This window comes from Amblyomma maculatum, chromosome 11 (assembly GCF_055883805.1).
Source record: "Amblyomma maculatum isolate TAMU_Amacu chromosome 11, ASM5588380v1, whole genome shotgun sequence".
Taxonomy (NCBI): Eukaryota; Metazoa; Arthropoda; class Arachnida; order Ixodida; family Ixodidae; genus Amblyomma; species Amblyomma maculatum.
In genome coordinates this window covers 150,251,458-150,261,451 of record NC_139354.1, presented here as the reverse complement: position 1 = coordinate 150,261,451, position 9,994 = coordinate 150,251,458, and the positions used below count along the sequence as shown (strand labels likewise).

The window sequence follows — 9,994 nt, the reverse complement described above, 5'->3', positions numbered from 1 at the left end:
AGCGCCCGAGCCACCCGAACAGAAGCTGGCGCGCTTTTCGTGCAACGGGTGCTCGCGCCTTGCGAGCCCTAGGTCGCTTTTCATGCGTCGGCTTGTTGTAGTTTGCGGGGCATCATCCCGATAGATGCAAATTCGGTGAAAATCTGATTCAGTTTGTGGATTGTTGCCCTAAATTCAACAGCGTAGCCTTCGTTCCTGTCCCTGGCCTGTCTGCAGCCTCCGACTACGGTGAGTCGTACGCGAATGATGGTGTTTCGTACATGCCCGCGAGCTCTAGGTAAAGCATTTGTCGGCGTTCTGCTACCGTCTTGCAGCTTTTTTAACGAGTTTTTACACGGCAGTGCAGCTATGCGGTAGTCACAATTACTGACGCGGCGTAATCACGCGACAGTCTCCGGGCGAAGGCATGTGGAGACTGCATAATGGCGTCGATCCCGTTTCTTCGCGCTTGAAACAACCGTTGCATACCTGCTGCTGTGCACCGATCGGTCGCCGGAGGAGGAGGAGGTAAACTTTATTAAAGAAGAGGTCGTAGGCGCGGGGTGGGTTGGCGTTCCCGTCCCCGCGGTGGGCTCCTCTTCTAGGCCGGACGCCAGGTGGCCGACCGACGATGTCGTTCGGCGACCTCTTCGGCTCGCTTGCTGTTGTCTTCGGGGTGCACTGGGGTATTGGGACGTACGCGGCGACTTACAGATGATGTGAAACTATTTGTGAGTTTGTGAGTCGACAGTCACAGAAGTTTGTAATTTGCTTGTTTTTTTTTTTTTTTTTTTTAAGATTCTTCGTTTGTGGCCTAGTTTGTTTGGGCAGTAGCAGGCATTTTGGTGTGCGCCAGCGTGAACGCGCTGGTTTATGATCAGGAGGCTTTATTGCCTTCCTCGCAGCTTCAGCAGATAGAGTGGCTGGGCCCATAGAAACGGTCGTGCTTCTGTCAAAAAACTCGAAAGGTATTCATCCATGCGGCCCATACGTGGTGCTGCAGTGCAAGAGGTCAGCTTCTTTGCAGTGTCGACGAAGTGCTAAAGAAGGGGAGTTACTGGCCAGCTGAGAGACAGTATAAATGTAAACTGGCCCAGTGCGAAATGAGCCCCGGAGTGAAATGAGCCTACTGCTCAGCACGAAATGGTTACAAGATACGGGCGTATACCCGCACGAATTTATTGTGCTTGTATGCTCACACGTTCCACTGTCGAGTACTCACATCGGTGCATGCAGCAATGAGGGTGACTTGGGCTATCATAGGTTCTTGCCCATGAGAGTATCTGCCCTTTTACTACCAAAATAACTGCATTGGTAGAACTCGCTGAGCTTATTTATATAGATTTAACACTACTAATGCATGTCGCTACCGCCGAGTTCCCTAATATATATCTTTTGCCTGCTCCAGCAGCGTCATCACTTTGAGAAAACTGGGAATGATAGCAGAAATAATGCCCCCATAAATAGTGGGCAGTGCTTCGCTTCAAGCTGCTGTCAAGGCCATTGACAGCTTATTTGAAAACAAAGCAATAATTAACCTGACGTGGTATGTTTTGTTGAGGAGAGTGAGGCACCGTTGCATCTACTACCTCGTAATCCTGTCAAAGAGCTTGTAAGTTGCTGCTATAAGCACTCTTGATTACAATTCCATGCAAGTCGCAGCATATTCCGCACTTACTGCACACATGATTTAACTTAGTCTCTTTGTTGCTATTTCAGTGTTTTGCAAGTGTGCTAAATATTTGTATTTGTGCTAGCATTGACAGCCAGTCTCGTTGCTGCCTTTTTCCTTCTGCGCCAGGCACTCTCATTTGCTTTACTCAAATCAAATTTTACTGTGAGTGAGTTTGCTGAATTTATGCAATAGATGTAATTGCAGTATTGCTCTCATTTATTTACATTTGCAGAGGCAAGGAATACTCGGGGCCGACGTACGAGTTTCTTCCACCAGTTGGATTCCTCTGCTACCTCGGTAGTGCAGTGCGCTGTAACTGGTGTGACCAAATGGATACTCTCACTCCTTCTACTGGTTTAGAGCGTGCTCCTAGTTAAGTTTAAAATACCTTGCTTGCAATGTATTTAATCTTGTTGTGGAATATTGTCACCCTTGCATTTTCTGATATGTTATTATTTGGAAAGCATTCAGAGTGATTTTGGACGCATGATTTGCCTTGGCGGGAGGTGGAGAACCACAAATGTGTGACTGCAATTTTTTGCCTCTCTAGTTTTCAGCCTTTAGAATTAAAGCAACAGATTGATATGTGAACAGGCCTGGCATAGATTAAAGAGTTTGTCATATACAACACTTGACCCTTGTGGGGATAACACAGCTGTGGTTATCTGAGCAAAAGTTCTCTGTATGTGATGGTGTCCGAAACATGGCATTGTCTTAAGTAACTTGGCATGGAATCGGCCACTTCTTGCACTCTCTTGACAGCATCTATTGTAATGTGTGCTAGGCGACATGCCTTCGGATCTGTTGTATGTCTGCAGCAGTTGCCTTGATGTATCAAGATGGGGTGGTTGTTGCGAGTTGGAAATTGCTATTCTCCCGACTACACCAATAAAATGCAGTGAAGCCAAATACCAGGAACCAATGTGTTATGTGGTTCATTGTGAAGGCTTGTCATTCTCGTAACTTTGCCAAATTGCTAGAATCATTATTTTTAAGCCCGGTCTTCTTTTGCTCATAGCACAACTCATTTCGTGCATTTGTCAACTTTTTGTGGTTTATAGTTGGCACATTTTGCAGAGGGTGACAAAATTTGAGCTGGTGTGCCACGAAGGTTAAATATCTGTTTATTGAACTCTTCTCGGGAAGCTACATGCAAATCCTGCCTAATGTGGCTGTGAGGGCTTCGCACTTGATTGATGTACCGGCGCTTTACTTGTGGCAGCTGGTCTACATTGTACAGGACTGCCACTTTGAGGAGCACCAGCACTGCTATGAAGCAGATTCACAGCATTGTTCCTGGTGGAAGCAAACCACTGCAGATGTTGCCCTCATTCCAATGCAGCTTCAGCCAGTGAAGTTTCATAATGCCCGTGTTGGACGAACAAGAGGCCTATGAACTTGAGCATTTCACTTAGTAATTCCTTCCAAACATCCATCAAAACAAGCAACCTGTTGGGTTTCCCCCAAATCCCTGTACAATCATATGTTTATTTTTATTTTTACAAATAGTTTGTATCATAAGCTGGAGAGCCTTCACTCAAGTATACACTAGGTTCCTATCTACGTGAAAACTACACGCTTGTGTGCCAGTATCAGCAGATCGTTCCCAACGATTGTGGACACCCTCCTAAACAGAGATAAAACTGAGAACATGCAGTGATCATGGGTACATACTCAAAAGCAAGTGGGTACGGAAACTGTGTGCACCTTTGGCCACTGCAATTGTAGTACCTGAATCGCTAAAAGCTGAAATCAGAGCTTCTTCTGATTCTTCTGGCTTCTTTGCTGCTAGTGCGATAAAAAAATTCTGTAGCTGAAGTTGCTGAATCTCACAATTTCAGTGTTTTTTTGTTGTGCGGCCTGACATGAACATTTCTCCATCTAAGCTGCCACCATTCTTCAGATAAAGATCGCTTCTGTGTCATTACTTGGTGCGATATATGTCAGGGATACACATAAGCTCTGCGTTTAAGCGTATGACTCAACATTGTTAACAGCTATAGTCGGCAGCTGCACTTGGGAGTCTTCTGCATATTGATTTTCAAGCTTACCTTTCTACTTTTCCTGTCTAGGTCATCATTATTTGCAGTTCATCCCAGAGTTGCTTAGCAAGGCAATGTCATCAGCAAATCGCAGATTACTGAGGTATTCTCCATCTACCCTTATCCATAACTGCTCCCATTCCAAGTCTCTGAATACTTCCTCTAAGCAAGCTGTGAATAGTACTGGGGAGATTGTGTCTCCTTGCCTAACACCTTTCTTTATCGGAATTTTGTTACATTATGCAGAACTATGGTTGCTGTGCAGCCACTATGTCTTCCAGCACTTTCACATACGGCTCGTCTACCCCCTGATTTCTCAATGCCTGCATCACCGCCGAGGTTTCAACCGAGTCAAATGCTTTTTCGTAATCAAGGAATGCTATGTACAAGGGCTGGTTATATCCCGAGCATTTTTCTATCACCTGATTGATGGTATGGTTATGATTGATAGTAGAGTACCGTTTCCGAAACCGCTTGATCCTTTGCTTGATTGCAGTCTAAGGTTGCCCTGATTCTATTGGCGATTACCTTAGTAAACACCTTATACGTAACAGACAGAAAGCTGATTGGTCTGTAATTTTTAAGGTCCTTCCCCTTTCTTATGAATGAGGATAATGTTTGCATTCTTCCATGGTTCCGGTACCGTTGATGACACCAGGCACTGCGTATACAGGGTGGCCAGTTTTTCTAGCACGATATCCCCCCGTCCTTCAGCAAATCTGTAGTTATCTGATCCTCTCTAGCCGATTTCCCCCTTTTCATAGTTTTTAGTGCTTTCTTGACCTCGACCTTCGTCACTGATGGAACGTCCGACTGTTTTTCCCTACCACCAATCTCATTACGGTCCTGACTACTTTGGCTACTGTAGAGATCTGTATAGAACTCCTCGGCTACTTTGAATATCTTGTCCATATTCGTGATGACGTTGCCCGCCTTGTCCCTTATCGCATACATTTGGTTTTTGCCTATGCCCAATTTCTTCTTTACCGCTTTAAGGCTTCCCCCGTTCTTTACAGCATGCTCAATTTTCTCCATGTTATACTTCCTTATATCGGCCACCTTGCGCTTATTGATTAGCTTTGATATCTCAGCCAATTCGATCTGGTCTGTTGGATTGGAAGCTTTCATACTCTGGCGTTTCTTAATCAAATCTTTCGTCTCCTTAGACAGCTTACCGGTACCCTCTCTTATCCTACCGCCTGTTTCTAACGCGCACTCAGTAATGATATCTCTGAAATTATTGTTCCTTGCTTCTAGGGTAATGTCGCCATCCTCTGTTAGAGCTGAATACCCATTCTGTAACGAAATCCTGAACTCTTCTGCTCTCCCCCTCACCGCTAAATTCGTGGGATTAGGGGTGTGCAAAACACAGGATGAACTATGGGGTGTGGGGGGAACTACCACCATTCCTGATCAGGGTTAGCTTTTTCTGCAGAAGACTTGTGGCTGCTGTGCGGTTTCCATACACTATTAACAGCATTTCTACATATGCCTTTCCTATGCCATGGTTATGTAATGCATGCATGGTTGATGCATAGACTGAATCAAATGCTTGTAATATAAGCAGGTTGTATGTAAGGGTTGCTTACCGTATTTATACGATTATAGCACGAGTTACGTTTTTAGAAATTGCATCACTGAAACAGCACTTCATGCTATGTTTAGAAGCAATATCTGAATTTAACACTTTTCTTTTTTTGCTGGTCATCAAGATAGCTTTACCACCAGGTAAGCCAGTTGCGAGGAGAGGGCAAATTTCTGGCAAATTCGAGGCTGTAAAATGAGGCAAGGTTAAAAAAAAGGTAACCATGGAGAAAGACCAGAAGGTGGAAGTGAAAAAGAAAATAATAAGGTGTAGTTATTGAGGGTTCGAATTCTCCTGTTTAATATCATTAGATCATGGCCAATGGGCAAAACATGCAGGGAGCGATGCTGGATTCTAAGCAAGAGAAGAAAGCATGTAGTGCTTGGCAAATCGTGTCTAATCAAGAAGGGGGAAACGAGTGGGGGCATGTTCATGAACAGCGATAAGTAACTGAGTAGTGACAGTGAATAAACCACTCGGATACTTTTGGATTTTTAAATGCAGTCTCCTTTATTGTCACATCCCCAGCTATGGTTGCCTTTAATGTTACGATTTCATGTTATAATCGTGAGCTTGTGTTGGAATCGTGACAGAATTTTTTTCTTTTTATTCTCGACACAAACTCTTCCCTCGCATCATATATTCATTACGGAATTGTTTACCTGTAAATACGGTATATTCTGTGGTTCCTCTTTCATCTGATTGATGCCATGAACATCGGCTGTGGTCAAGTGGTGTGCCTGAAATCCAGCCTGGCCTTTTTGTTCACTAAAGTCTAGGTTTCCTCTTAATCTAGCGGTGATTACCTCATTGAATACATTTAAACCCAGTTATAACCTAACTAAGACAGGTCTGCAGTTTTACTTCTTGGTTCTGTGAAATTTTTGCATGAAGAAGAGTGGAAACCAAAATAAGGAGTACATATAAGTGAAATCACCGTGGGAATGTTTACAGCAAACCCCTATTTCTCGTAGTCATAAACTTGGGAAAAAACATTTTGCAATTGCACTGATAGGGCAACTGTGGCAGCAGCCTCCACCATCTCCGCTGCAGTTCGCGCGACATGGTTATGAGAGGTGTGAGGAAGGTGGCCAGAGACACCTTGCCTGGGAAATTGTGCAGTCATGCCATCACTGCTTGAGCTTGACTGGCCGTGAAGGCACCTGTGTCTTCACGTATGTTCCCGCTCTGTCTACCCAGCACAGCCGCCCCAGGAAATACATACTTGCCACTCGCATTGCCACTGCTTTCCTCCGTCCCCATTCGAACATGCGAAAGCTGTCATTGGAATCTTGCGAGCAGTTGCATGGTTGTGCTGTTTACCTTTAAATCTGTCAGTGAATAACTTAGTGATAGATACTGATTGATAATGATAGTTAGTGACAGTGATGATAATGACAGAGATTACTATGATGTCATGGCCGAAACTTACACCATGATGACATCACATTCAGTCGTGACGTTACCAGGCGACTCGAGCACATGTGAAGGTTAACCCGATCCAGTCGTCAGTGCAGCGCCTTTCATTTGGCGTTTGCTCAAACGCCACATGACACAGCATACAAAAGCAGACGCAGTACAGCAAGCATCAGCAGCATTTCAAATTGGTTTACAGGAAAGAAAAGGCGTATCTCACACTTCTCCGCGAGCACCTGAATCGAGCCATAAGGAAAACGAGGAAGGAGGTGCCATAGTGGAGGGCATCAGACCACCGTGCAATAAAGGCTTTCACCTCATTGCTCTTTAGTGGTCCAAAGTGCCCCTAGAGTTTTTACTTTTTGCTCGTATGAGCATTCAGTTTAGTGCTGCATAGTGTAATGTTAAAAAAGCACGAGTACCAGGGACCGATGCATTTGTCACCTGCAGTCGCTCATTACGACCTTGGCTGTTCCTTTTATGTTATTTTGTGTTTGTCATGACACATTAATGTGTTACCCCGCCGGTGTGGCGCAGTGGTTAGGGCACTTCCTAAGGATGCGGGATCGAATCCTGGCCTCGGCGACCGCTTTTCGATGGAGGCGAAAAGCAAGGCGACCGTGTGCTGTGGAATGTCGGTGCACGTTAAAGAACCCCAGGTGGTCTAAATTTCCGGAGTCCTCCACTACAGCGTCTCTCATAGCCTGAGTCGCTTTGGGACGTTAAACCCCACAAACCATTCATGTGGTTCTGCCAGATATACAGTAACTTGGCACTAGCTAACAGAAAGTCACTGTAGAGAGTAGTGATGTGGTACTAGCTGGTATATGGTAAATGGTATTATATTGCGCAGGGCCACTGTAGCATTTTTTTTTTTTTTTTTTTCCCGGAAGCTTAAATGGAATTCTTTTTGACTCGGGCAGAAAAGTTTCGCAATTTGAACGCCTGTGCTCTTCTCTAGCGTTGCTCTGTGCCTGCACTTCACTGCAGTGCAGGCTTGAGCCAGCGGCAAACGTATACATAACCAGCGCTGCCAGCTTTGGCGAATTAGTCTGCTCGAGGTTGTGGTTACAAACAATAAAAATAAGCATCAAGATACCCCATGCTCACTTGAGATGCAGACTAAAGGTCGTTCCTGCAGGAAGCATAATCAAAATCAGATGTGGGTTTCAGTCTGAGCATAAGCAGAGTTTTCCACATTAACAGTGTTGAGCTGCCCTTCTGCCAGGAAGTGCTCTTTGCGAACTGGTAAGTACAGTAGAACCCCATTAGAGTAAAGTCACCGGGACCGGCTAAAATCTTACTATATCAGTTGTTAGTGATGACATGGTCCTGAAGATACTATCTTGTAATTAAAGTCTGCTTACTAAGCACATCTTGTTGCTTTATGAAAAGAACATTCTAAAATGCCTTGCATGTCTTTCTTATCGTCTCTGTGCCATTTCCTTTTTCATTTTTTTTTTACAGCTTGTAGAAGTACCTGTTTAGCATGAATGCAACATGGATACGAATATAGCCGAGCTTGATTTCAGCTGAGAACCAAAGCATTGCGTGAGCGTGGCATCATCTTCCGCTGTTTCCATCTTTTAAGAGGCAATAGATGAAAAATGCGCGACAGTCCAGCACTGCAAAACCGCACAAGCCACGCCTCCAATTCTTGCCACTACTCCTTCGTGCTGAACAGTGTTGTGTGAATGTTCGGCCGTTTCTTCGCTTCCCTTTTACTCTATTTTTAAGTGACCGGCCGTCTTCTTTTTGTGTTTGTAGTCAGCTTTACATTTTTCCCCCTACGCGCTGCATGCTTTCCCTCACGGCTCAAAGGCCTTAAAGTTGGTTTCTTCTCAGTGCTGATGAGCCTAGCGGTAAAACCATAAAAAAAAATGCACTACTTATTTTTTTTTAAGAAAAAAATTTCCTCGCGATTCTAAGTAATGCGTGTGCAGCAATGTCATTTCGTGGGAAGTCGACGCCACGGCCAGACGTTTTTTAGTATAACCTAGTTTTACCAAAAGCACCTTTACTATGATGGGACTTCAGTTTCACTTTACTATAGCAGGGTTCTACTGTACAATGATAACCGGTCATAGAGACTCCTCCATATTTCACGAGTGGAATGGAGTCCAGTTTTGTGCCCATTGCAGAAACAAGCTGAACAAGCTGGTCATTCTATGTTTCCGTTTTCTGGACAAGGTGCTTTGCAGCAATACCTAGCCTTCAGGGGCCGTGCAAAAATCTTAGCAGTGACATCCTACGAGATATTCAGAAGAACTTGTCCAAGAAAAAGTATAGACAATCAATACGATCTGTGCAGGGGAGTATGTGCTAGGAGTTCGCATTGCTGTTCTCAATGCCGCTGATGGGTTGCGACCATGCAAGCAGGTTGTGCCACCTAATCTACAATCACAGTGCGACACATTGTACCCGTTCTCCACCCTCTGCCTCCTACCTTCTCTTCATCATCCCTCTTGTCTCTACTTTGCCACCTGCCAATCAAGGTCTCAAAGGGACGAACAACACAAGCTGTCTAAAGCCACCACTTGAAGGACACCAAATTTTGGTTACATGTTAATATGACAGCGTTAAAGGCTGCCATTCACCAGAAAATTTGGTATCAGGGTTGTGAATGAAAAATTGTGGGTGATAGCCGGCAGGTGATAGCCGGGAATTGATTGGTGGCAGGGTTGTGCAAAGTCACTTGATCATATGATATGGCAGATTTGGCAGGAGCTGCCAACTCAAGCTTCTCGAATCAGATGGGTAGGTGAAAGGAATCGAACCCTCCAGGACTCTTGCATTTCAAGTCAGACATGCTACCCGTAGGCCACAAAGGCACTTCATACGGCTAGGTTAAGGGAGGCTTTATATTTGTGTCAGGCAGTCTTTCACATAATGTGGTAGTTCATGACTATGCTAAAGAGTATGTATAAAATAATGGACGTACTACCTTTGCCGAAAATAACCAGGCTGCATGCTCCAATTTTCAGTCAAGTAGCAGATAATTCGTACCACTTCTGAAACTGTAAATCTGTGCAAAGTAGTAAAGGCAAGCTGCAGTCCTCACTTCTCAAGTTGTGATCCTTTAGGAATTCATGTTGACCTTAGGATACAAGCTAAAAGCTAAACATACAGCCTGGTTACTTTTGGCAAAGATTGTACAAAGTAAGGGATTAGTGATTAGGAGAGTGAATGTGCAGCTGCCGAACTCTTTACTAATGTGCACGATGGCCGCCTTTTCTCTTCTGCACATTGAAAAAGAGCTAACTTGCGAAAAGATTAAGTCTAACCAGAGGCTCACCG

The 9,994-nt window shown here is 44.5% G+C and overlaps 1 long non-coding RNA gene across 1 annotated transcript; it reads left to right on the top strand.

Annotated features, from left to right (window-relative positions):
- On the top strand, window positions 1-2,572 carry LOC146175176 (uncharacterized). The gene is made up of 2 exons (XR_014702133.1): window positions 1-228; window positions 1,887-2,572. It is a non-coding gene; the product is annotated as an uncharacterized LOC146175176 (long non-coding RNA).
- Window positions 2,573-9,994: the final 7,422 nt, after the last annotated feature.